This window comes from Macaca thibetana, chromosome 7 (genome assembly GCF_024542745.1).
Source record: "Macaca thibetana thibetana isolate TM-01 chromosome 7, ASM2454274v1, whole genome shotgun sequence".
Taxonomy (NCBI): Eukaryota; Metazoa; Chordata; class Mammalia; order Primates; family Cercopithecidae; genus Macaca; species Macaca thibetana.
The window spans coordinates 148,990,307-149,016,305 of NC_065584.1; the positions used below are offsets into that span (position 1 = coordinate 148,990,307).

Sequence of the window (25,999 nt, forward strand, 5' to 3'; positions counted from 1 at the left end):
TCAGTGCCTTCTCCTCTGCTGTCAGACCATCGATTTGTAGGTAGGTGTTGTGCTGCGTGTTTCAAGGTGGCCCCATAGATGCTGGACAATTCCAGAAAGCAATGGTTTCCCTATTATGAGAAAACTATGTACCTGTCATTTCTGCCATTCTGTTAAGCAGATAAAAGAGATTAAGACTGGCTATTTAACAATATTAAATGAATCTAGTACCCTACTTCTTTCTTGAAGCCTTTGTGTCTCTCCTGCCTCTACATTTAGACCTTTCTTTTGCAACCAGATCTACTTGTTAAAAGATGGGGAATGGGGTTGGCATGATGAGAAGAGTATGCGGTATACAGGATTTTTTTTTTTCTTCTTTGAGACAGGGACTAGCTCTGTAACCCAAACTGGAGTACAGTGGCATGATCTTGGCTCATTGTAACCTTTGTCTCCTGGGCTCAAGCCAACCTCCCACCTCACCCTCCCGAGTAGCTGGAACTATAGGCTCACGCTACCATGCCCAGCTAATGTTTGTACTTTTTGTAGAGATGGGGTTTCACCGTGTTGCCCAGGCTGGTCTTGAACTCCTGAGCTCAAGCAATTCACCTGCCTCAGCCACCCAGAGTGCTGGGATAACGGACATTAGCCACCATGCTTGGCTAGGATTTTTAATAATACATTCATCATCATCAAAGCATATATCTGTATAATAAAAATCACTGATTTTTGAGTGTACAGATTGATGACTTTTGTGGAATGGATGCATCTGTTTAACCACCCCCAAAACCAAGATGTAGAACATTTTTATTTCCCCACCAAGTTCCTTTGTGTCCCTTTACAGTTTTCTCTCCCTGCCCCCATTGCAATCAACCACTAATCTTACTTCCAGCATTTGCTTTGCCTGTTCTAAAATATGTATAAGAGAAATCATACAGTGAGTACTTTTTTGAGTCCAGCTTCTTTCACTAAATATGATCTCCTTGGAAGTTGTCTATGTTGTTGCCTTTATTAGCAGTTTGTTTCTTTTTATTGCTGAGTACTATTTCATTGTATAGATATACATTTGTTTACCTGTTTACCAGTTGGATCATTTCCAACTTCTGGCTGTTACAAATAAAGATGTGAACATTCGTGTATACAAGGTTTTTTGTGGATAGAGGGTTTTATTTTTCTTAGATAAATACATAAACATGAAATTACTGGGTCATATGGTAGGTGTATATTTACCTTTATGAGGAAGTGGCAAAATGTTTTCCTAAGTGGTTGCACCATTTTATACTCTTACCAGCTATATATGAGAGTTCTAGTTGCTGCAAATCCTTGCCAGTACTTGATATTGTCTGTTGTTTTCATTTCAAATGGCTATACATCTTAGTCACTGTGAAGGAGTACATATCTCATTGTGATTTTAATTTTTCTTTTTTCCTTTGAGACAGGGTCTCACTGTGTTGCCCACATGGGAGTGCAGTGGCATGATCACAGCTCACTGCAGCCTTGACCTCCCAGGCTCAAGTGATCCTCCCACTTCAGCTTCCCAAGTAGCTGGGACTACAGGCATGCACCACCATGCCTGGCTAAGATTTTAATGTTCCATGTTTCTTTCTTTCTTTTTTCTTTTGGAGATGGTGCCTTGTTCTGTGACCCAGGTTGGAGTGCGGTGGTGCAATCAGGGCTCACCGCAGCCCCAACCTCCCAGGCTCAAGCAGTCCTCCTACCTTAGCCTCCTGAGTAGCTGGGACCACAGGTGCATGCCACTATGCCCAGCTAATTTTTAAATTTTTTGTAGCGATGGAGTCTTCCTACATTGCCTAAGCTTTTCTTGAGCTCCTAGACTCAGGCAGTCCACCTGCCTATGCCTCTCAAAGTGCTGGGATTACAGGCATGAGCCACCACAACCCAGCCAGTTTTTCATGTTTCTTTTTTTTTCTTTTTTTCTTTTTTTCTTTTTTTTTTTTTTTGAGACGGAGTCTTGCTCTGTTGCCCAGACTGGAATGCAGTGGTGCAATCCTGGCTCACTGCAAGCTCCGCCTCCCGGGTTCCCGCCATTCTCCTGCTTCAGCCTCTGGAGTAGCTGGAACCACAGGCGCCTGCCACCACGCCCGGCTAATTTTTTGTATTTTTAGTAGAGACAGGGTTTCACTGTGCTAGCCAGGATGGTCTGGATCTCTTGACCTTGTGATCCACCCACTTTGGCCTCCCAAAGTGGTGGGATTACAGGCATGAGCCACCACGTTCGGCCCAGTTTTTCATGTTTCTTGATGTAAATAGTATTTTTAAAAATTTCATTTTTAATTTGTTTGCTGCTAGCATATAGAAATGCAGTTGATTTCTGTGTATGATCTTGTATTAATGTCAATTAGCCCTTATTTCTAGCAGTTGTTTTGTTTTATTTTAGATTTCCTAGGCATTTTGGAGATAGTCATGGTGTTAATATTGGACTTACTCAACTTTAGACAGTGAGAATAAGGTCCACATGATGTAGATGTTTGGATTTTTTGGCTTTCTGGATATTTGAGAGCCTTATATTCATAGGTGCCTGCATGCATGTTAGGATGACATAATTGAAGTAAACCATGAATATAAAGTGGAATGAATACAGTTGCAATGATAATTCTATGTAGAATTGACATGCCAGATGGGAAACAAGGCTGCTTTGTCCTCTGGGCTTTTGAAAAATTGGAAAGTAGGCCCTGTGCTCTGAAGAACAATAAAATTTGGCTCTGGCTCATAAGAAGTACTTCCTAAAACCAGGTTACTCAGAAGGATGATGGAATTACCTCTAGCCATTTGTAAAGCCACTTACCAATTTATTTTTTTGGACAAGTATTTCATTAGTGAGTCCCCACCAGTGTACCAGGCACTGTTTTAGTGCTTAGGATACACCAGTGAACAAAATAGTAAAGCAAATAAACAAATAAAAAAAATCCTGTTTAAATTACATTCTAGTGGGGGGAATACATAAATATTAAGCATGAAAATACTGATTTTTTGTTAGTGGTGAGAAGGGCTCTGGAAAAAAAGGAGGCAAAGCAGGAGGATGGGGGTGTAGAGGAATGTCTGATTTTAATACCCTTGTAGATTACTTTTTGATTAACACTGAAAAGTCATCATAAAACAAATAGCAGGAAAAAAAACTAATTCATAATTAATTACTCGGTAATGACCCTTTGATGAAGATTATCTCAAGTTTACATATGTATTCCCCAGTGATTCTTTTCTCCAACCGAATTGTCTAATTTGCAAGGAAGTTTTTAGAAGAAATGGTTCCCAGCAAGCTACACTGCGATCCCTCAACCACAAAAGATCTAATTTTCATAGAAAAAGATTTGAATATTTTCAACAGTTACAAACACAAAGTAGGAAACAAAGGTCCTAGCCTTACCCAGTTGCAGAATTCTCATTTTACCATCTCACTTAGGAATATTATGTTTGAGAACAATAAAACAAAGGAAATAAAAAAGGTGCCACTTTTTAATCATTTTACTTGTGTACACTCTAACAAAACATGAGATGCCAAAGAGACAACCCTACACCAGATGGCTATTAAATCAAATGCTTTTCTTTACAGGTTGATGAATCAATAGACTTTAGTGAATGTGCTCAGTTAATAAAACTGCTTAGGCTGGTCTAGGTGGCTCATGTCTGTAATCCTAACACTTCAGGAGGTTCTGGCAGGCAGATTGCTGGAGCCTAGGAGTTCAAGACCAGCCTGGACAACATGGCAAAACCCATCTCTACAAAAAACAAACAAAAAAACAAACATGAAAATTATCTGGGCGTAGTAGTATATGCTTATATTCCAAGCTACTTGGGAGGCTAAAGCAGGACTTTGAACTCAGGAGGTTGAGGCTGCAGTGAGCTGTGATCTTGTCACTGCACCCCAGCCTGGGCAACATAATGAGATCCTGTCTTTTAAAAAAAGAAATAAATAAAAATAAACTGCTTAGAGCCCTTAAAGAGAAATTCTTAGAGAGTTATTTGTTCTGCATATATGTCAAAACAATCTACTTGAGATGAAATATTCAAAATTATAAATGAAATCTTTTAAAAAAGATGATACAGAAATCTTTCTTCTGTTCATGTAGTGGTAATGCTGGTGCAAAAATGGGTGTATAGATATAAAGGCTTCATGTCAAGAATTTACCTGAAAACCCTGAAATTTAGGCATATGAATTGTTTTTATTCAGTTTTGCATAGGAGAAATTCAGTTTCGCCTGTAGGTCTGAATTGCACATTAAATTATATTTTCAAAATGGTGAATCTAATAATAATAAGTACTTAAAAATAAAATAGTACTCACTGTGTGCCAAGACTGTTTTTGTTTGTTTTTGTTTTGTTTTGGTTTGGTTTTTTTGAGACGGAGTTTAGCTTTCGTAGCCCAAGCTGGAGTGCAATGGCGCGATCTTGGCTCACCACAACCTCCACCTCCCGGGTTCAAGTAATTCTCCTGCCTCAGCCTCCCAAGTAGCTGGTTACAGGTGTGCACCACCATGTCCAGCTAATTTTTTTTTGGTATTTTTAGTAGAAACAGGGTGTCACCATGTTAGCCAGGCTGGTCTCGAACTCCTGACCTCAGGTGATCCACCCACCAAGGCCTCCCAAAGTGCTGGGATTACAGGCATGAGCCACTGTGCCAAGACTGTTGTAAGAAGTTTATTTATATTTACTAATTTAATCCTCACAGTTAATGATGTAGGTACTATTAATATCATCCCCATCTACAGCTAAGGAAACTGAGACATAGAGCAGTTAGGTTATTTTCCCAAGGTTACATTGGCAGAGCCAAAATTCAAAGCCAGGTAATCTGGCTTCAGAGTCTGTACTCGTGTGTGTGTGTGTGTGTGTGTGTGTGTGTGTGTGTGTGTGTGTGTGTGTGTGTGAGAGAGAGAGAGAGAGAGAGAGGGAGAGAGGGAGAAAGAAAACACACATAACATAAAATTTACCATCTTAACCATTAATTTTTGGTCTATGTTTTTTATTTTTTGGCTTAATGTAATTTATTTTTGAGATGGGGTCTCACTCTGACATCCAGGTTGGAGAGCAGTGCAGCTTCAGTCTCCTGTGCCCAAGCAATCCCCCTACTTCGTCACCCAAGTAGTTGAAACTACAGGTATCTGTCACCACGCCAAACTACTTTTTTTCTTTTCTTCATGTTTTTTTAAGAGACAAGGGTCTTGCTATATTGCCCAGGCTGGAGTGCCATCACAGCTCACTGCAGCCTCTACTTCCCTCAATGGATCCTCTCACCTCAGCCTCCCAAGTACCTGGGGCTACAGGCATGCACCACCACACTGAGCTAATTTTTTTCTGTTTTTTGTAGAAATGGGACCTCACAGTGTTGTCTAGGTTGGTCTTGAAATCCTTGGCTCAAGTGACCCACCCACCTCAGCCTCCCAAAGTGCTGGGATTACAGGCATGAGCTACTATGCCCAGCTATATATCTTCTTTGTAGAAATATCTATTCAAGTATTTTGCCCAGGTTTGAATTGGGGTTTTTTGTTGTTTTTGTTAAATTGTGGGAGTTCTTTATATATTTTGGATATTAATCTCTTATTAGATGTATGATTTGCAGGCCGGGTATGGTGGCTCATGCCTCTAATCCCAGCACTCTGGGAAGCCAAGGCAAGAAGACTGCTTGATGCCAGGAGTTTAAGACCAGCCTGGGCAACATAGCAAGATCCTGTTTTTAAAAAATAAATAAATAATTTATTTCTTTAAAAGAAAAGAATAGATGACCAGGCACAGTGGCTCGTGCCTGTAATCCCAGCACTTTGGGAGACCAAGGTGGGCAGATCACCTGAGGTCAGGAGTTTGAGACCAGCCTCGCCAACATGATGAAACCCCGTCTACTAAAAATACAAAAATTAGCTGGGTGTGGTGGCATGTGCCTGTAATCTCAGCTACTTGAGAGGCCGAGACAGGAGAATCGCTTGAACCCAGGCAATGGAAGTTGCAGTGAGCCGATGATCATGCCACTGCGCTCCAGCCTGGGCGACAGAGCAAGACTCTGTCTCAAAAAAAAAATAAAATAAAATAGAAAGAATAGATACATGATTTGCAAATATTTTCTCCCATTCCATAGGTTGTCTTTTTATTCTTCTTATGCATAAGTTTTCAGTTTGGTGAAGTCCAGTTTATCTATTTTAACATTTGTTACCTGTACCTTTGGTGTCTTAGTCAAGAAATCACTGCCAATCCAGTGTCAAGAAGCTTTTCCTCTATGTTTTTCTCTAAGTTTTATAATTTTAGCTTCTACATTTAGGATGTTCCCTTTTTTGTTTGTTTGTTTTGAAATGAAGTCTCACTATATTGCCCAGGCTGGACTCATAACTCCTACGCTCAAACAGTCCTCCCACCTCGAACTCCTGAATATCTGGGACTACAGGTATGCACTACTGTGCCCAGCTGGTTCGTTTTGAATTAATTTTTGTTATGATGCAAGGTAAGGGTCCAACTTTTATGACTTCTTTTCATTTCTGGCCGGGGCAGGCGGATCACGAGGCCAGGAGATCGAGACCATCGTGGCTAACACAGTGAAACCCCATCTCTACTAAAAAAAAAAAAAATACAAAAAATTAGCTAGGTATGGTGGCAGGTGCCTGTAGTCCCAGCTACTCGGGAGGCTGAGGCAGGAGAATGGCGTGAACCTGGGAGGCAGAGCTTGCAGTGAGCCGAGATCGCGCCACTGCACTCCAGCTTGGGCAACAAGAGCGAAACTCTGTCTCAAAAAAAGAAAAGAAAAGTAGATGTCTCAGGGAAGGGATGACCAAGAAGAGGGAGAAAGACAAGAGAACAGCTGATCAATGGGGCAGTGAAAACTTACACATTTATTGATTAAGCTTACCCTCTTATATCGCACATTTTGTGGCAACTACTAAACATCTCTACTAAAAATACAAAAATTAGCCAGGCGTCGTGGCAGGTGCTTGTATTTCCAGCTACTCAGGAGGCTGAGGCGGGAGAATTGCTTGAACCAGGAGGCAGAGGTTGCAGTGAGCCAAGGTCGCACCACTGCACTCTAGCCTGGGTGACAGAGTAAGACTCTGTCTCAAAAAAAAAAAAAAAAGTGTTTTCTTATTTTAAATTTGTTTTTCTTATTATTGTGTTTTGAGAGTTCTTGATACGTTGTGCATGTAAGTCCTTTATCAGATGTGATTAGCAAATATTTTCTTCCAGTCTGTGGCTTGTCTTTTCATTATCAGTGATAAGAGAACATAAGTTCTTTTTTTTTTTTTTTTTTTTTTTTTTTGAGACGGAGTCTCGCTTTGTCGCCCAGGCTGGAGTGCAGTGGCACCATCTCGGCTCACTGCAAGCTCCGCCTCCTGGGTTCACGCGATTCTCCTGCTTCAGCCTCCGAGTAGCTGGGACTACAGTCACGCACCACCACGCCTGGCTAATTTTTTGTATTTTTAGTAGAGACGGGGTTTCACCGTGTTAGCCAGGATGGTCTCAATCTCCTGACCTCATGATCCGCCTCAGCCTCCCAAAGTGCTGGGATTACAAGTGCGAGCCACCACGCCTGGCTAGTTCTTAATTTTAAAGTTTAGTTCATCACTGCTTTCGTTAATGGGTCATGCTATGCTTTTCATATCTAAAATCTTTGTCTGACCTAAGGTTACAAACATATTCTATTTTATTCCTGAAGTTTTGTAGTTGTAGGTTACATATTTAGATCTATCATCCAACTTTAGTTAATGTTTATATATGTTGCAAGGTATGGATTAAAATGGTTTTGTTGTTGTTGTTTTGGTTTTTTGTTTTTGAGACAGTCTTGCTCTGTTGCCCAGACTGGAATGCAGTGGTGCGATCTTGGCTCACTGCAACCTCCGCTTCTCAGGTTCAAGCAGTTCTCCTGCCTCAGCCTCCTTCAGGCACACACCACAACACCTGGCTAATTTTTCTGTTTTTAGTAGGGATGGGATTTCGCCATGTTGACCAGGGTGGTCTGGAACTCCTGACCTCAAGCGATCCGCCTGCTTCGGCCTCCCGAAGTGTTGGAATTACAGACTTGAGCCACTGTTCCTAGCCATTGTTGTTTTTTAGAAACAAGGTCTTGCTGCCGTAGGGCCCAGGCTGGAGTGCAGTGATGGGATCATAGCTCATTGCAGCCCTAAACTCCTGGGCTTAACTGATTGTTGGCCTCAGGCTCCCAAGTAGCTGGGACTACAGGCGCATGCAACTGCGCCTGACTAATTTTTTTCTTTTGTAGAGATGGGGTCTCACTATGTTGACCAGGCAGGTCTCAAACTCCTGGCCTCAAGCAGTCTTCCCACCTCTGCCTCCCCAGAGTGCTGGGATTACAGGCATAAGCCATTGCACCTAGCCAAAATGAGTTTTTAAAATTTTTGGTTTTGTTTATGGGGGTATCCAGTGGTCCAGCACTGTTTAAAAGGCTATTCTTTTTCTCCTGAGCTGCATTTTCACCTTGTCAGAAGTCAGTTGACCATTTATCATAGATGTGTGGTTCTATTTCTGGACTCTCCGATATAATTTGTTGATCTTAGTTGGCATTATTACGTCTTGATTACTATAACTTTATAATAAATGTTGAAGTCATATGATTTAAATCTTTCAACTTTGCCCTTTCAAAGTTATTTGGCTGTTATAGATTATTTGATCGTCATAAACATTTTAGATTCAGCTTGTCCATGCCTTAAAAAAAAAAAGCCTGGTGGGACTTTAATTGGAATTGCATTGAATCTATCAACAAATATGGAGAGAATTGCCATCTTAACAATATTGCCCTCCAATCTATGAACACAGTTTATCTGTCTTTCATTTTAGGTCTTTAATTTCTCTTCACAATATTTTGTTTTCAGTGTGTATATTTTATACATTTTTAAGTATTTCATACTTTACTATTTTATGTTTTGAGGCTATTGTAAATAGTATTTTTAAAATCCAGTTTCTGAATGTTTACATAATAAAATTTCTTTTTTTTTTTTTGAGACAGAGTCTGGCTCTATCACCCAGGCCGGAGTGCAGTGGCGCGATCTCGGCTCACTGCAAGCTCCGCCTCCCGGGTTCATGCCATTCTTCTGCCTCAGCCTCCTGAGTAGCTGGGACTGCAGGCACCTGCCACCTCGCCCGGCTAATTTTTTGTATTTTTAGTGGAGACAGGGTTTCACTGTGTTAGCCAGGATGGTCTCGATCTCCTCACCTCGTGATCCTCCCGCCTCGGCCTCCCAAAGTGGTGGGATTACAGGCGTGAGCCACTGCGCCCGGCCTATAAAATTTATTTTCATAAAGTGATCTTATATGCTGCAACCGTGCTAAACTGATTTATCAGTTCTTAGTAGCTTTTTTTAAGATTCCACAGCATTTGCTAGCTAGACAATCATGTCATGTTCAGATTAGGAAAGTTTTACTTCCTTTCCATTTAGATGCCTTTTACTTATTTTTCTTGCCTTTATTGAACTAAACAGAACCTCTATTACTATGCTCCATAGAAGTGCTAAGAGTAGACAGCGTTACCTTGTTCCTGATTTTAAGGGGAAAGCATTCAGTTTTTACCATTAAATATGACGTTAGCTGTAGTTTTTTCATAGATTTTCTTTTTCGGATTGAGAAAGTCCTCTTCTATTCCTGGCGTGTTGAGTGTTTTATCAGGAATGGATGTTAGATTTTGCCAAATGCTCTTTCTGGATTATCCAGATAAATACATATACTTTTTAAAATTTTAGTCTCTTGGCCTGGCACAGTGGCTCACACCTCTAATCCCAGTACTTGGGAGGCCAAGGCAGGCAGATTGCTTGAGCCCAGGAGTTCAAGACCAGCCTGGACAACATGACAAACCCCCATCTCTACAAACAAAACAAAACCACAAAAATTAGCCAGGCAATTAGACTACAGGCATGCACTTGTAGTCCCAGCTACTCTGGAGGCTGAGGGGAGAAGATCAGTTGAGCCCAGGAGGTCGAGGCTACAGGGAACTATGATAGTGCCACTGCATTCCAGACTGGGCAACAGATCAAGACCTTGCCTCAAAAAAAATCTAGTCTCTCACTATGGTGAATTACATTGATTAAATTTCAGGTGTTCAAACAAATTTACATTCCTGGTATAAACCACTTGATCATGATTTATTAACCTTTTTATATATTCTTGGATTTGATCTCTGCTAATTTTTAAAGAATTTTCCAGCCAGGTGTGGTGGCTCACATCTGTAATCCCAGCACTTTGGGAGGCTGAGGTGGGTGAATCACCTGAGGTCAGGAGTTCAAGACCAGCCTGGCCAACATGCTGAAACCCCATCTCCACTAAAAATACAACAATTAGCTGGACGCAGTGGTGTGCACCTGTAATTCCAGCTACTTGGGAGGCTGAGGCAGGAGAATCACTTGAACCCAGGAGGCAGAGGTTGCGTTGCGGTGAGCCAAGATCACACCATTGCGCTCCAACTTGAGCAACAGACCAAGACTCCATCTCAAAAAAAAAAAAAAAAAAAAAAATTTTCCACTCTGGGAGACCAAGGTGGGAGGATCGCTTGAGCCCAGGAGTTCAAGACCAGCCTAGGCACAATCTAGTGATACCTCATCTCTACAAAAAATAAACAAAATTAGCCAACTGTGGTGACACAAGCCTGTAGTCCCAGCTACTCCAGAGGCTGAGATGGGAGGATCACTTGAGCCCAGGAGGTCGAGGCTGTAGTGAGCCAAGATCACACCACTGCACTCCAGTCTTGGTGACAGAGTGACACCCTGTCTCAAAAATGAATAAATAGGGCTGGGCACCATGATGCATGCCTGTAATCCCAGCACTTTGGAGGCCAAGACGTGTGGATCACTTGAGGCCAGGCTGGGCAGCATGGTGAAACCTCATCTCTACTAAAAATACAAAAATTAGCCAGGCATTGTGTTGCATGCCTGTAATCCCAGTTACTTGGGAGGCTGAGGCAGGAGAATCGCTTGAACCTGGGAGGTTGCAGTGAGCCAAGATCGCGCCATTGCACTCCAGCCTGGGCAACAAAAGCAAAACTGTCTCAAAAAAAAAGAGAGAGCCGGATGCAGTGCATCATGCCTGTAATCCCAGCACTTTGGGAGGCTGAGTCAGGCAGATCACGAGGTCAAGCGTTCGAGACCAGCCTGGCCAGCATGGTGAAACCCTGTCTCTACTAAGAATACAAAAATTAGCTGGCGTGGTGGTGTGTGCCTGTAATCCCAGCTACTTGGGAGGCTGAGACAGGAGAATCGCCTGAACTCGGGAGGCAGAGGTTGCAGTGAGCCGAGATTGTGCCACTACACTCCAGCCTGGGTGACAGAGCAAGACTCCGTCACGGAGAAAAAAAGAAAGAAAACTTGAAGATTCAGTGAAGTATAGAAAACAGAAATCACCCATAATCCTACATGTAGCAATAGCGCAATAACTACTTTTTTTTTTTTTTTAGTTGGAGACAGGGTCTCCCTCCATTGCCCAGGCTGGAGTAGAGTGGCATGATCATGGCTCACTGCAGCGTCAGCTTCCCAGGCTCAAGTGATCCTCCTTCCTTGGCCTCCCAAGGAGCTGGGACTACAGGCACGCACCACCAAACCTGGCCAATTTTTTTTTTTTTTTTTTTGTAGATAAAATGTCTTGCTATGTTGCTCAGGCTGGTCTCAAACTCCTGGGCTCAAACAGTCCTCTTGTCTTGGCCGCCCAAAGTGCTGGGATTACAGGCATGAGCCACCACTCTTGGGTAATTAAAAATTTTTTTTTTAGAGACTGGAGCCTGGCAATGTTGCCCAGACTGGTCTCGAACTCCTGGTCTCTAGTGATCTTCCCGCCTTAGCTTCCCCAAGTGCTAGGAATACAGGCATGAATCACTGCTCCCGGCCAGCGCTTACTTTAAATGCCAGCCATTATTCTAAATGCTTCATATATATATTAGTTTGTTTAACCCTCATGACAATCAGATATTATCTATTTGCATTTTATAGATGAAGAAACCAAATGAAAGGTTAAGTAAGTGATCAGTTTCCCGACCCTAACTAAAAATTTAACAAAAATTATTGCCCTTCCCTGCTATCCACTAAATACTTAGCACTGCTTTACTAGTCTTTGACATAATGCCAGTGTATTTAGTCTGTTTGTAATCTATAAACACCATGTTGACCAGTTCTTAGTTGTTATATACAGTGTTTACCTTCCAATTTTTAGTCTCTGTGATACAGTTATAGCGTTACCTAGGTTTATTGAGTTTTTTTGTAGTTACTAGATTTAGTGTATACTTAGTTATCAGTATTTAAGGGAATTTCAAAATATTATTTATATCCTATCTGCTTTTTAAAAGGATTTAATGCCATTTATAATAAGTCATACAATGAATTTTTAAACATTGAAGATTAAAAACCGTAAAGAGGAACCAGGATAATTATATCCAAAATGTAAGATCATTTAGTAATAACAAGTTGATATTAAATTTAGTTCTTCTTTCTGACATTTTTGGTAAGAATGAGATTCTTGGTTTTGGAGATAGCACAGACTATTAGTTTGAAATTATGGATTTGGTATGTCAGATATTATTCAGAATGCTAAAATATCTGCCACTGAACAAACCTGAAATGTAAATCTTTTTTCTTATTTTTTTGACAACTTCTGATACCAAAAATATACATAATTCTTTACATACCTCTAATAGTAGATGATCAAATTTTTTATATGTGCAGTGATTTCAAATAACTTTGAAAAATAATCAGGAACTTGTTCAGTTTGCACAAATTTACTCTTCTACTCCTTCCTCAGCACCCACTAAAAATTGTGAAACTGTGCAGGTGTAATAAATATATTGTGTGTAGGTTGAAGTATGATACAGAGTGTGAAACTGAAATATTTATTCCAAATTTTTATTCAGCACTGAATAAAAATTCCCAGGGCAATGAATAATTCTATCTAGGGCTGAAATTGGTGGTAGGGATTGGTGGAAAGAGAGATGGAGCTCATTTTGTGAAGGCTCATAAATTTGGCGTGAATCTTATAATCAGTGAAGAGCTATTAAAGACTTTTTGATCAGGGTAGTGTCATGAAATTGAATTTTAGGAATTTTTTAGGAAGCTGAATTCTGTTAGTAATATATAGAAAGATTTTATTAAAGGAGGAGATACCAGGAAATCATGTTATAGTCCATTGGTGTATATAATACATAGACTATTCCTTTTTTGGTTTGGTATTAACTACTCTAATTCTATGTATATAATACATAGACTATTCCTTTTTTGGTTTGGTATTAACTACTCTAATTCAAGGTGTAATTAGCCCCAGCTTAATCTAGTTTCTCATAAATTTTCATTCTTAACCTCTTCCAGAAGCTCACCATACTTAACTTTCCATTATTGCTGTAGCTTTTTTGTTCTCCAAATTGTAATACATACATTTCTCTACCTGTCACCCTTTGATTTCCCCTTCTCTTGCCATCTCTTGCCACCCCTACCCCCACCTCCTACCTGGGTTCCAATCCTGGTTCTGCTTACCATGTAACCGTGGCAGTTTACTTAATCTCTCAAAGCCTCAATTTCCTTATCTACACAATGTGAATAATAATCATAGTTTCAGCTTCATAGGGTGGTTGGGAGAGTTATTAGGTAAATATATGGAATACTGTTAAAATAATGCTTGGCACTTAATAAGTACTATATAAGTATTGTTACTGTTGTCTGGCTCATATTTATTTTTCTGATCTTAGCTTAGAGTTTACTTCTTCCTTCTGGGAAGTCTTTTCTGGCCAAAGCTGAGTTACATATTCCTCTTTGTGTTGCCACAGATTCCTGTGCCTCCCTTGCCGTGTTGTATTGTCGTAACCTAATTGTTTCATTGCCACAAGTTATTTTTCTGCTTCCATCACATCATCAAATCCTTCTTGACTGGCAAATATTAACTACTCAATAAATATTTGTTGTCTAGCACACACATACAGTTCAAACAGAAAACTGAAATAGACTAAAGTGTGAGGAAATCTTGGTATTGGAACTTAACTGTTAGGTTTATTTCGAAGAATTTTATTTTGCAGCTTCTTTTATATAGCTTTGAAACTCTAAAATATTTCCCTTTTTTTTTTTCAGTTGCCATTTCCTTTGAGTCAGCAGGCCTTTCATCTGGACCTTGACCCAAGAAGTTATGATTTTTCTCACTGTTTTACTCTATCGCCCAGTCTGAAATAGAGCATTGCACTTTTTAGTGTCTGAGAGACATCATGCATTTGCAGTTAAATTCTCTTCTGTGGCTTTGGCTGGAATGTGAGTGAATTTCCAGAGAGGATACATAATTCCCAGGCTGAACTGTAACCTTGTGAATTCTTTTAATGTGTGGCCTCATAAATGTAAATTTTTAAAATTTTAGACCAAGGAGGTACTTGTTGTTCTGCCTTAATTGCAACTTCTGTTTAGAAAGAAAGGATCTTTTGGCTTTAAGATGGAATCAAGAGGTGATAGTAGCGAGACTCAAGTCCTGAAGATAAAAACAGAAAGGGCCAAAAGCTCACCTTCTCGGTTAATCAGGCAGGTATGGAGGTGGTGGAAATCCTCAAAGATAAAAAGTGTCTGATGGCAGCAACCAAGGGGAGAGGAAGATTGGCTGAGCCCCTGGAGTGTGTCGCAAGGAGACCATTGGTAGCCAAGTTAGAATCTGAGAAGCGGCCCTGTAGCTGAACACTAGAAAAGCCTTTGCGTCAGGTATTCCCAGTTCTAACATTTATTTATCACCTTCTGTGTACCAGGTTCTGTGATCATTGTTAGAAGGAATAAAATAGTGACATAGCCTCCTAGAGAACCTCAGTATCCAGTAGGAAAGATGGGCATATAATGAATAATTATATTAATAACTTTAATAAAATCCCCTACCACCTCCAAGAATATAAACTCCATGAGAACATAGAACATGTCTATTTTGTGTCTAGCACTGAGTGGTTGCTCAGTAAGTATTTATTGAATAAATGAATTTGTTTAGCCCTTTCTAGTTTACTGTATGCCTTCACAGATATCTCGTTTAATATTCTACTTTCCTTTTCTATTCACCCACTTTGTGATGTAAGCAACATAAATAATAGTATCCATAGCAATGATAGTATAAGATAATAAATTGAGTTAAATAGAAGTTAAAATGATAAACGGAGAATAGAGTAAAATAGGAGCTTTTGTAGCTACATCTTAATCAGATAAGGAGTTGTATCTCTGTCCAGGATCTAGAGTAATTACATGCTTACCGCCCTTCCTCTTGTTTCTCTGTTTTATGGGTTTTTTTTTTTTTTTTTTTTTTTTTTTTTTTTTGAGACTGAGTCTCGCTGTCACCAGGCTGGAGTGCAGTGGCACAATCTTAGCTCACTGCAACCTCTGCCTCCCGGGTTCAGGTGATTCTCTTGCCTCAGCCTCCCGAGTAACTGGGATTATAGGCACATGCCACTACACCCAGCTAATTTTTTTGTATTTTTAATAGAGATGGGGTTTCACTATGTTGGCCAAGATGGTCTCAATCTCTTGACCTCGTGATCCACCCACCTCGGCCTCCCAAAGTGCTGGGACTACAGGCATGAGCCACCACACCTGGCGCCTCTCTGGTTTTTTAATTTGTTTTTTTTCCCCCCACAGAAGATCCTTTGGTTTTCTACTAGATGTTATTCCATCTAGATAGTGTTTGTTTCTTGTTCATAGTCATCTCTTACCCAGGGATTTCCTTATTTTCTATTCCTGAAATCGAAATATTCTTTCATACTCATTATTTAGATGCTAAGAGAAAACTTGGGGACCTCTCTTCCCAACAAGATTGTCTCAAATTTTGTGCCCATCTGTGTGCATTCATGCACATGAGCATGTGTGTGGAGGAGAGGAGGAAAAGAACAGAAATGGAAAAGATTTTGAAGTGGGATGCTTGGCAAGAGAAGTAAATAGATGATAATTATGAAGGAGAAACTGGCAGGATTTCTTAACTGACTAGATTGTGGGAACAAGGAATAGAGAAACAGGTCAGAGTTGGCTGAAGTCCATAGAATGTATATTTTAATTTAAGTGCTAAATTTCCTCCATACATTTTTCATGAACTTTGAAAGATTTGTTGGCTTTATACGAACCTGTGAACTTTAACGAGAAAAACAGCATCTTTAGATTTTGAGCATAGTCTCAATGTCACTAATTTTTCTGCTTAAAAATCCTCAAATGATTTACCAAATTAGGATAAAATCTAAATTCTATTACCAGGGCCCCAAATTTCTACGTATATGACTGCAACTGCCTACTTAAACTGATCTTACCATTATTCCCATTCATATACCATCCACACAGGCTTTATATCTGCTCTTACCTCAGAGTTTTTATACTTCCTGGTCCCTCATCCTGGTTGTTCCTCCCCAGTACTTGGCTTATTCAGTTTTCAGCTCTTCCATACTCCTTTGTCTAATGTGGTACCATCAGTGACTTATCTAACCTATTACTTTGTTTTGTTTTATTTTTACAATAGCACCTACTACTTTCTGATATTGTCATTTTGTTTGTCAGTTTTTCTCTTCTAGAGAAATCCTTGTGAGGGCAGGTTCTTGGCTCTCTAGTGATTACTTGAGTCCATTGCCCAACCTTCTTCTTGTATCCGTTTTAATATAGCAAACCAAAATAGGATCTTAATTTTAAAAAATAGTAATGCTACTTAAGATTTGATTACTTAAGACCTAATGTTTCTGTATGCTAACTCCCTTTTTATAATGCAAAATGAATTATTATCTCATAATATTTTTCTTTCTTTTTTTTTTTTTTTTTTTTTTTAAATGATTTAGACGGGGTCTGCCTGTGTTGGCCCAGGCTAGGCGGGAACTCCTGGGCACAGGCAGTCTCTTGCCTCAGCCTCCTAAAGTGCTGGGATTACAGGTGTGAGCCACCACGCCTGGGCAGTCTCATAATAATTTTCATTCCTGACTCTTTTTCAGATCTAGTCTCTAGGAAGAAACTTGTGCATACCAAGAGAGTATGGCCAAAAACCTATCCTAGCAAATATTAATACTATGTTTCCACTCCTGAATGCCAGGAACTGAACATTGTTGTGTTTGGGTCTTGTGAGTATGGAAGTCATTTAATTATTTTTCAAAGCGGGCTTAGTACATGATGTTTTGTTAAGCTACCTTGAGAACTGGAGTTTGTATTTAAGTTTCAGTGAGATAAGGGGAGACCTCCTAATGCCTGTGAAAATTTTGATAATATGTTCTATAATGTACCACCTGACATCATAAAGTACTGCCTGACATCCAAATCATCTTTTTGAGTTTTATAAATCTCCAAACTTCAAAACTAGTAGATGCTAGTATAAAACCTAATAATTTCAGTTCAATCTTTTCATTCTCCAGGGTCTACTTTTCATTCTCTTAAGTACAAGCCTATTTCTCAGTTTGGCATAGTGCCAAGAACATTGATAAACGTTGGCCCCAAAATAATTGTCAAAATTCTGTTCACTTAAATTCACTGTAATTAGTAATAATAGCTATCATTTATTTTGGGTGCCTTCAAAGTAGACTATGCTAGGCAACAATTTATCTTGATAATCTCACAACAGCCTTGGCATTTGAAGAAACTTTGGCCTAGAAACATTTATGCCCCCAAGATCACACAACTAGAAAGAAACAGAAGTTGATTTATCTCCTAAATCTATGTGACTTCAAAGCTGGTCATCCTACCACTATGCCTGGTTGCCTGTATCATTTAATGTGATGAAGGCACTAATGTGACACCCACACTGGGCTCATGTTATTAGTAATCCTTCTATATCACAGCCACACAAATGCTTAGAGTTCCTGGTTGAGATCAGTCTACATAATTATATTACACTTCTTAAGTTTAATAGCGTTAAACAAATAGGAAGGGAGTTTTATGTTCTTTATTTGCAATAATTTCATGATTGTCATAATTAAACTATAGCCTGAGTTTAAAGTTCAGAAAGCAGAAGCCAGTCAAAAAAAAAAAATTTAACTCATACATTCATCCCAAAACAATCAAATCTCAGCAAAAATTTTAATATTAGCAGCAACTTTTTTATTTTCTAGCAGCAGCTTCTTAAGAGAGAGAAAAAGAGTGTGAGTGTGAGAGTGTGTGTGTGTGTGTGTGTGTCCAGGAGAGAGGGAGAGCACTTATGTCAGCTAAGAGGTGAGTTCACTTCTGAAATCCAATTGTCTAAGGTATGGAGGGAGGATAACCTCCAGCCTTGGTGGTGCACACCTGTAGTTCCAGCTACTCCGGAGGCTGAAGTGGAAGGATCACTTAAGCCTGGGGGGTCAAGGCTGCAGTAAGCCTTGATCACGCCACTGCACTCCAGCCTGGGCAATGGAGCAAGACCCTGTCTCAAAAAATAAAAACTAAAAAATTTTAGTCTGGGCATGGTGGCTCACACCTGTAATCCCAGCACTTTGGGAGGCCAAGGTAGGAGGATCACGTGGGCCCAGGAGTTCAAGACAAGCCTGGGGAACATGGTAAAATCTCATCTCTACAAAATATACAGAAATTAGCCAGGTGTGGTGGCACATGCCGGTAGTCCCAGCTACTCGGGAGGCTGAGGTGGGAGGATTGATGGAACCCAGGAAATCGAGGCTGCAGTAAGCCATGATCACACCACTGCATTCCAGCCTGGGTGATAGAACAAAACCCTGTCTCAAAAAAAATAATAATAATTGAAAATTTAAAAGATTGGCTGGGCACAGTGGCTCACGCCTGTAATCCCAGCACTTTGGGAGGCTGAGGTGGTTGGATCACCTGAGGTAGGGAGTTGAAAGCCAGCCTGACCAACATGGAGAAACCCTGTCTCTATGAAAAACAAAATTTAGCTGTACATGGTGGCACATGCCTGTAATCCTAGCTACTCGAGAGGCTGAGGCAAGAGAATACCTTGAACGCGGGAGGCAGAGGTTGCAGTGAGCCGAGATCGCGCCATTGTACTCCAGCCTGGGCAACAAAAGCGAAACTCTCAAAAAAAAAAAAAAAAAATTAAAGATTAAGAAGCTAACTATGCAAAATGCTATAGGAGTGATACTGACAGTGCAGTAGTCCCTCTTTCCATGGTTTTGCTTTCCAGGTTTTGCTTTCCACAGATTCACTTACCTAAAGTCAACCACGATCTGAAAATATTAAATGGAAAATTCTAGAAGTAAATAATTCATCAATTTTATTTTAGTTTAGTTTAGTTTAAGACAGAGTCTCACTCTGTTGCCCAGGCTGGAGTGCAGTGGTGCAATCTCAGCTCACTACCAGCTCTGCCTCCCTGGTTCACGCCATTCTCCTGCCTCAGCCTCCCGAGTAGCTGGGACTACAGGTGCCCACCACCACCCCCGGCTGATTTTTTGTATTTTTAGTAGAGATGGGGTTTCACCGTGTTAGCCAGGATGGTCTCAATCTCCTGACCTGGTGATCCACCCACCTCGGACTCCCAAAGTGCTGGGATTACAGGCGTGAGCCACCGCACCTGGCCTATTTATTTATTTTTTGAGACGGAGTCTTGCTCTGTCACCCAGGCTGGAGTGCAGTGACACGATCTCTGCTCACTGCAACCTCCACCTCCTGGGTTCAAGCGATTCTCCTGCCTCAGCCTCCCGAGTAGCTGGGACTGCAGATATGAGCCACCACACCTGGCCTAAATTTTAAATCGTGCCTCATTCTGAGTAGCATGATGAAATCTTGCACCATCCCACCCTGTCCCACCCAGGATGTAAACTATTAGCCTTTATCTGGTATATTCATGTTGTATACACTGGCTGCTACAAAGTTAGGCACTTCATATAGCTGGTTATCAGATCTAAAAAATAGTTTATATAAGGTTAGGTACTATTCGTAGTTTCAGGTACCCACCGGGGGTCTTGGAATGTATCCCCCAAGGTTAAGGGCAGGGGGAACTACTGTAATTGCTTAAGTGGCTCAGAAGGGAGAGCTGTTGTGACCAAAGAAGCTGCTGCTTATGTAACCCACATTAGTACAAGATAATCATAAGATGAACTCTAAGTATAGTGGGTGTTAGAGCACTGCTGGGTCTTATTTAAGATGGCAGGGTGTTAACATTTAGAAGTTCAGAGCCAAGAGTAAGGTTTGTTTTGACTTTATACAACACTTGAAGTAAAAAGCAGTTTGTTTTGTTTTCAGACATAAAGATATCCATCCATGTGTTTGTTGTATTGTTTTTGGTTTTTATGGAGTTTTTTTTTTTTTTAGTCATATTCACAAGGGAAACCAGAATCTCTATGTTCCTTTGGAAGATCAGGTGAAGACAAGTATAACCTATTTCAGTGTGACTTCAGTCTATGGTCTGGGTTTAATTAAACCAGATACATATAAGAGCATGTCAAATTTAGCCACCTCCCTTCATCCACTAGATTACAGTGAATGACAGTAATGTTACTGATACATTGCTCACTTTTTTTTTTTTTTTTTTTTTTTTTGAGACGGAGTCTCAAGTCTCAGTCTGTTGCCCAGGCTGGAGTGCAGTGGCGTGATCTCTGTTCACTGCAACCTCCGCCTCCTGTGTTCAAGCAGTTCTCCTGCCTCAGCCTCCCGAGTAGCTGGGACTACAAGCAGGTGCCACCACGCCTGGCTAATTTTTGTATTATTATTATTATTTAATTTTTTTTTTTTAGTAGAGACGGAGTTTCACCATGTTGGCCAGTCTGGTCTTGAACTCCTAACCTCAGGTGATCCACCCACCTTGACCTCCCAAAGTGCTGGGATTACAGGCATGAGCCACCACACCCAGCTACTAACATCTTTTATCCATTAATAGTTCTTAATTTTGTTTTGCTTGTCTTTAAGTGCTTGTCCATTTACTAGGATAAAGTAAGTACTATTGATAATTTACAAAAGTGCTCCATCTTTACTGTTTACATCTACTTGCTAGAATGTCTACCAAGTTATGTAAGCATTTTAATAAATGAATGTATTGCCTTTAATTTTAGAAATATTGAGAGCAGAATGGAACACTGACAATCAGATTTGGCAAAGGCAAGCAAAGTGATTGTTATGGTGATTCTGATCATCTCTTTAAGATAATTGAGTTAGGAAGATTACTAGAATAAGCATCTTTAATATTGAGCTAAGATTCATTTTTGTGTTCCTTAAAATTCACCATAGTTTTGGCTAAAGTAAGGAGGACGGTGAGTACTTACTTTACACTGACCTGTACATTCATTTAAAAGCATTCTTTAATTGACGTACTTTATTTTATTTTACTTTATTTTTTTAAGATAGGGTCTTGTTCTGTCACCCAGACTGGAGTACAGTGGTACAGTAATGGCTCATTGGAGCTTCAACCTCCTAGGCTCAAGCAACCCTTCCACCTCAACCTCTTGAGTAGCTGGAACTAAAGGTGTGCACCACCATGCCCAGCTAATTTTGTTTATTTTTTATAGAGACAAGGTCTCACTGTGTGGGCCAGGCTGGTTTCAAACTCCTGGACTCAAACAATTCTCCTACTTCAACCTCCCAAAGTGTTGGGATTACAGGCTTGAGCCACCATGCCTGTCCCAATTGAGGTATTTTAGATGCATCTCCTAGCCAGGCAAGGTGGCTCACACCTGAAATCCCAGCATCTTCGGAGGCTGAGGCAGGAGCACTGCTTGAACCCAGGAGTTTAAGGCTGTAGTGAGCCATGATCATGTGACTACACTCCAGCTGGGGCCACAGATTGAGACCTTGTCTCTAAGAATGAATGAATGAATGTATGCATGAGCCTCCTGAGGAGCCATGGAGAAAGAAGAAAGCATGACCAGTCAGTCAGTGACTGACATTTAAACTGTAAAAAAAATTGACTTCATTTTATATGAACTTTAAAGGAGACTCTGTGTCGGTAGGTACTTCAAAATATGTATAATTGTGTCAGAATAGGTGACCATGATGTGATTTGATGAGACTGCCAAGAGCTAGAAATTCTAGCTGTTTCTTAAGAGGCCAGTTAACTAGTTAGGATTCATTTACTTAATTGATTCACAGTTTAAATTTAGGTGTAGTAAAGGAAACAGATATAGAAGAGATAGGGAAAGGTTTAGAACTGGAGGGTCCTCAGCTGCTTGTGGAGGGAGTGGTAGAGACAGTGTTACCTACTTCCCAGTTTTACCTTGGATGACCCTTGTTACAGATCACTACTTCTGAGCTGCTTTTGAGAGCTAGTGGAGAGAGATTATATTACATCGTAGGAGAATATAACTCAGTTCTACTGGAGGCCACCACTCTCTTCCAGGTCATGGGTGGTATCTCTTAGTGTCATTCAGAGGTGAGGACTATTTCATGGCAAGAACCTTAAGCTGCTGACAGGACAGAAACCTTTGTGGTAAGCATTGGGAAATCTGACTCCTAGAAAGAGTGAAACATCAGAAACTCTGTAGAGTATATGAGTTTCGTATATTAGGCAGTTATAAGGAAATGGAGGGCTAAAAAGGAACTGGCTAACTAGAGTTGAGAGACAATATTTATAAACGGACTTTAAATACTTTAAAAGCAGTCTTTTATTTTGTATTCTTTCAGTGGGGATAGTGTGAACTGGCACCTCCTTTAAAACACCTTGCATTCCGACTGGGCGCCGTGACTCACTCCTGTAATCCCAGCACTTTGGGAGGCCGAGGTGAGCGGATCACGAGGTCAGGAGATTGAGACCATATGGCCAACATGGTGAACCCTGTCTCTACTAAAAATACAAAAATTAGCTGTACAAGGTGGCGCACACCTGTAGTCCCAGCTACTCTGGAGGCTGAGTCAGGAGAATCGTTTGAACCTTGGAGGTGGAGGTTACAGTTGAGCCGAGATCACACCACTGCACTCCAGCCTGGTGACAGAGCAAGACTCTGTCTCAAAAGAAAAAAACAAAAAAGCCTTGCATTCCATCTAAAAAAATTACCATTTACTTGCAGATGTTTTCTTGTGGAAGAATAAAGTTTAAAAAAAAAAAGAAATAAATTACCAAGACAGCTTTCCAAACATGATGGACTAATTATCTGTATATTATGGCAAGATATTTCCCCCTCCCAACATTTTTTTTTTTTTTTTTTTTTTTTTTGGAGACAGGATCTCACTCTGTTGCCCAGACTGGAGTGCAGTGGTGTGATCTCGGCTCACTGTGACCTCCGCCTCCCAGGTTCAAGCAATTCTCCTGCCTCAGCCTCCCAAGTAACTGGGACTACAGACGTGTGCCACCATGCCCGGCTAATTTTTTGTATTTTTAGTAGAGACAGGATTTCAGTGTGTTGGCCAGGATGGTCTCGATCTCCTGACCTCGTTATCCACCCACCTTGGCCTCCCAAAGTGCTGGGATTATAGACATTAGCCACCGTGCCCAACTGCGATATTTTCCCTCTCCCGACATTTTACTATGAATAATTTTAAACATACAGAAAAGTTAAGAGAAGTAAAATGATCACTCACCACCTAGATTCAATAATTGTCAATGTTTTCTCATATATGCTTTATCTATATATGTGATTGTGTTTGTTTTGCTGAAAAATTGGGAGGTTTTAAACATTATGACATTTCTCTCCCAAATACTTTATCATGACTCTCCAAAAACATGAGGACATTTGCTTATATAACTGTAATACTATTATTATACTACATAATACTTGCTTACTGTCATCTTTTATCCATGTGTAGCAAGATATTTAGCCACTTTTAAATTTGTTTCTCCTTACTCCAGTAACCCTGCACCCCCCAAAACCTTATTGTTCCTTGTCACTTTGTCATGGATCTCATGCCCAGCAGCAATTGGTGAGATGACTTTTTCATATGGTTTTATATTTGGGAACCTCTAGATCAATGGTTCTCAACATGGGCTGGACATTAGAATAACTTGAGGGACTCTTGAAAATCCCAATCCCCCTACATCCCAGACCACATATATCAGAATTTCTGATATTCTGATGATTTCCATGCATCAGTATTTCTTAAAGTTTCCCGGGTGATTCTGGTGTGCATCCATGATTAAGAATCACAACTGTAGGTCCTATTAATCTTCAGTAAGAGTATTCAGTGTTTGGATAGGTACTTGACATTTTTCTGACCAGAACAGAGATGAAAAGTGGTATGCCTAGGTATTTAGGCTTTTTCCTTTTCTTTTGATAAACATTTACTGAACATCTACAATGTGTAAAACACTGAACTAGGTTTCGATTCATAATGATGAAGAAGATATGTTAACTGTGGTGTTCTAGAAAGACCATGGACTTAGGGTTAGACTTCTATGGAGTTAATTTCTAACTTTGCTGAGAACAAGTTGTGTGATTTTTAACTAAGTCCTAAACCTCTCTGGGGCTTTAACATGATCTAGTTTGTTTACCTTGCAGATGTTATCTCAACCACTCTTACTACCTCTGTACTCCAGCCACACTGGCCTTCTTTCTGTTTCTCAAACATATGAAGCTTGTTCTCTCTAAATATATGGCTTATTACTACCTTCTTTTCCCACTCCCTGTCATACCCCTCTGGGATACAAACTGGCCCTTGCTAGTCATTCAGGTTTCAGTTAAAATATCTTAATCTTCTCATTGAAGCTTCTCCTGACCATCTAATCTAAAATAACTTTCTGGATAGTCCATATCATATCATGGTGTTTGATTTTCATTGTGGCATTTATTCCTCTTAGATAGTTTCTTATTTGTTATGGGCTTACTTTCACCTCTATTATATAAGAGTACAGAAGAGCTAGGACCTCATCTGTTTGGTTTCCCTTATTCTCAGGAACTATAGAGGATGCCTAATAAGTATTAATTGAATTAATAAAGTGGTAACAGTAATTCTACATTGTTTGAGATAGTTTAGGAAAAGCTCCTGGGGACAATTTCCTATAAGTTCCCTCATGCTCTTTCTCCAAGGAGTATCTTTTCTCTTAAATGCTAAAAGCCAAAGCCTTTGCTGTGCTTAGAAAATCCAAGCAGGTAGAAGATACTTCTGAATATGTAAAAAGTGTGTGAATTCAGTAGCCCCCTCCCCAAACTGGGGTTAGAGGGTTCCCTTTTGCTCTCACAGTGAGTCTCCTTGTGAAAAAGAATCAATAGATTTGTCATCTTGTCTTAGCACTTCTCCCTCTGAACAGAAATGTGTTGTTTAACCTTTGGGTTTATGCTGGAGAAACAATACATTGATAAGCCATCCTTTTGTGTGTATCATTGAGAGCTAAGACGGAAGCAGTGTTAGCCAGCTAGTTAAGTTTTTTTCTGTAGTGTCTTTTCTGAGCTAAAAAGCAAATGCAATAAGTGCCCACAGAATGTTCTTGACTTTTCTTTTTCTTTCTGGTGTATTTTTTTAAGCTTTAATTTTTTGCTCTTGCACTGTGTGCCAAGAATAGAATTGCCTAGATCACATCTTACAACATCTCTATGAGATAGAAACTCTTTCTTACTTTTTTAAATAGAGATAGGGTCTCGCTATATCACCCAGGCTTGTCTCAAACTCCTGTGCTCAAGTGATCCCCCTGCCTTGACTTCCCAAAGTGTTGAGATTACAGGCATGAGCCACTGTGCCTGACTGGCCAGGAGCTCTCTTATTCCCATTTATACGTGAGTATAGTTAGTTTTAGCAAGTTAAGAAACGTGGCCTGGTTGGTGGTTTGTGGAGCCAGGATTAAAACCCAGGTGATCTGACTTTATCTTCCACAGTTATAGCCATACTATCTCTCATGCTATATTTTTCTCTTCTCATCTTTATCATTTACATATTTTTATAAAAGGCATTTGAGATGGGTAAGCATAAATATATTTCTCAAAGCAATAGATACCAGGAAAACAGTTCCTGGTGGCCTTGCTTAGAAGCCATGTTCTAATCAATCAAGATTCTTAAGGAAGAGTAGCATCATCATTTGTTCATGTATATTAGTAGGTGAGTCTGGAAAGTGGAACCAAAGTTCTGGACTTCTGTGTTTCTTTAAGCTTTCTAATTATTTTTTGATGCTTATGGTCAAGTATATGGATTCTAGTTTGTCTTTAGTGAGAGATTCAAAAGGAGCATTGTGGTTTTTTGTTTTTTTTTTTTTTTTTTTGAGACAGAGTCTTGCTCTGCTGCCCAGGCTGGAGTGCAGTGGCCGGATCTCAGCTCACTGCAAGCTCCGCCTCCCGGGTTCACGC

At 40.2% G+C, this 25,999-nt stretch overlaps 2 protein-coding genes across 5 annotated transcripts in view; one reads left to right on the forward strand and one right to left on the reverse strand.

Annotated features, from left to right (window-relative positions):
* The window catches only part of PPIB (peptidylprolyl isomerase B), a 445,571-nt gene extending 439,748 nt beyond the window's left edge, over positions 1–5,823 (reverse strand). Inside the window, exon 1 of the mRNA XM_050796031.1 lies at positions 5,820–5,823. The gene's annotated coding sequence lies outside the window, so the exon portion shown is untranslated. The remainder of the gene's footprint in view (positions 1–5,819) is intronic.
* The window catches only part of ZNF609 (zinc finger protein 609), a 241,570-nt gene that overhangs the window by 88,238 nt on the left and 127,333 nt on the right, over positions 1–25,999 (forward strand). The window lies entirely within an intron of this gene.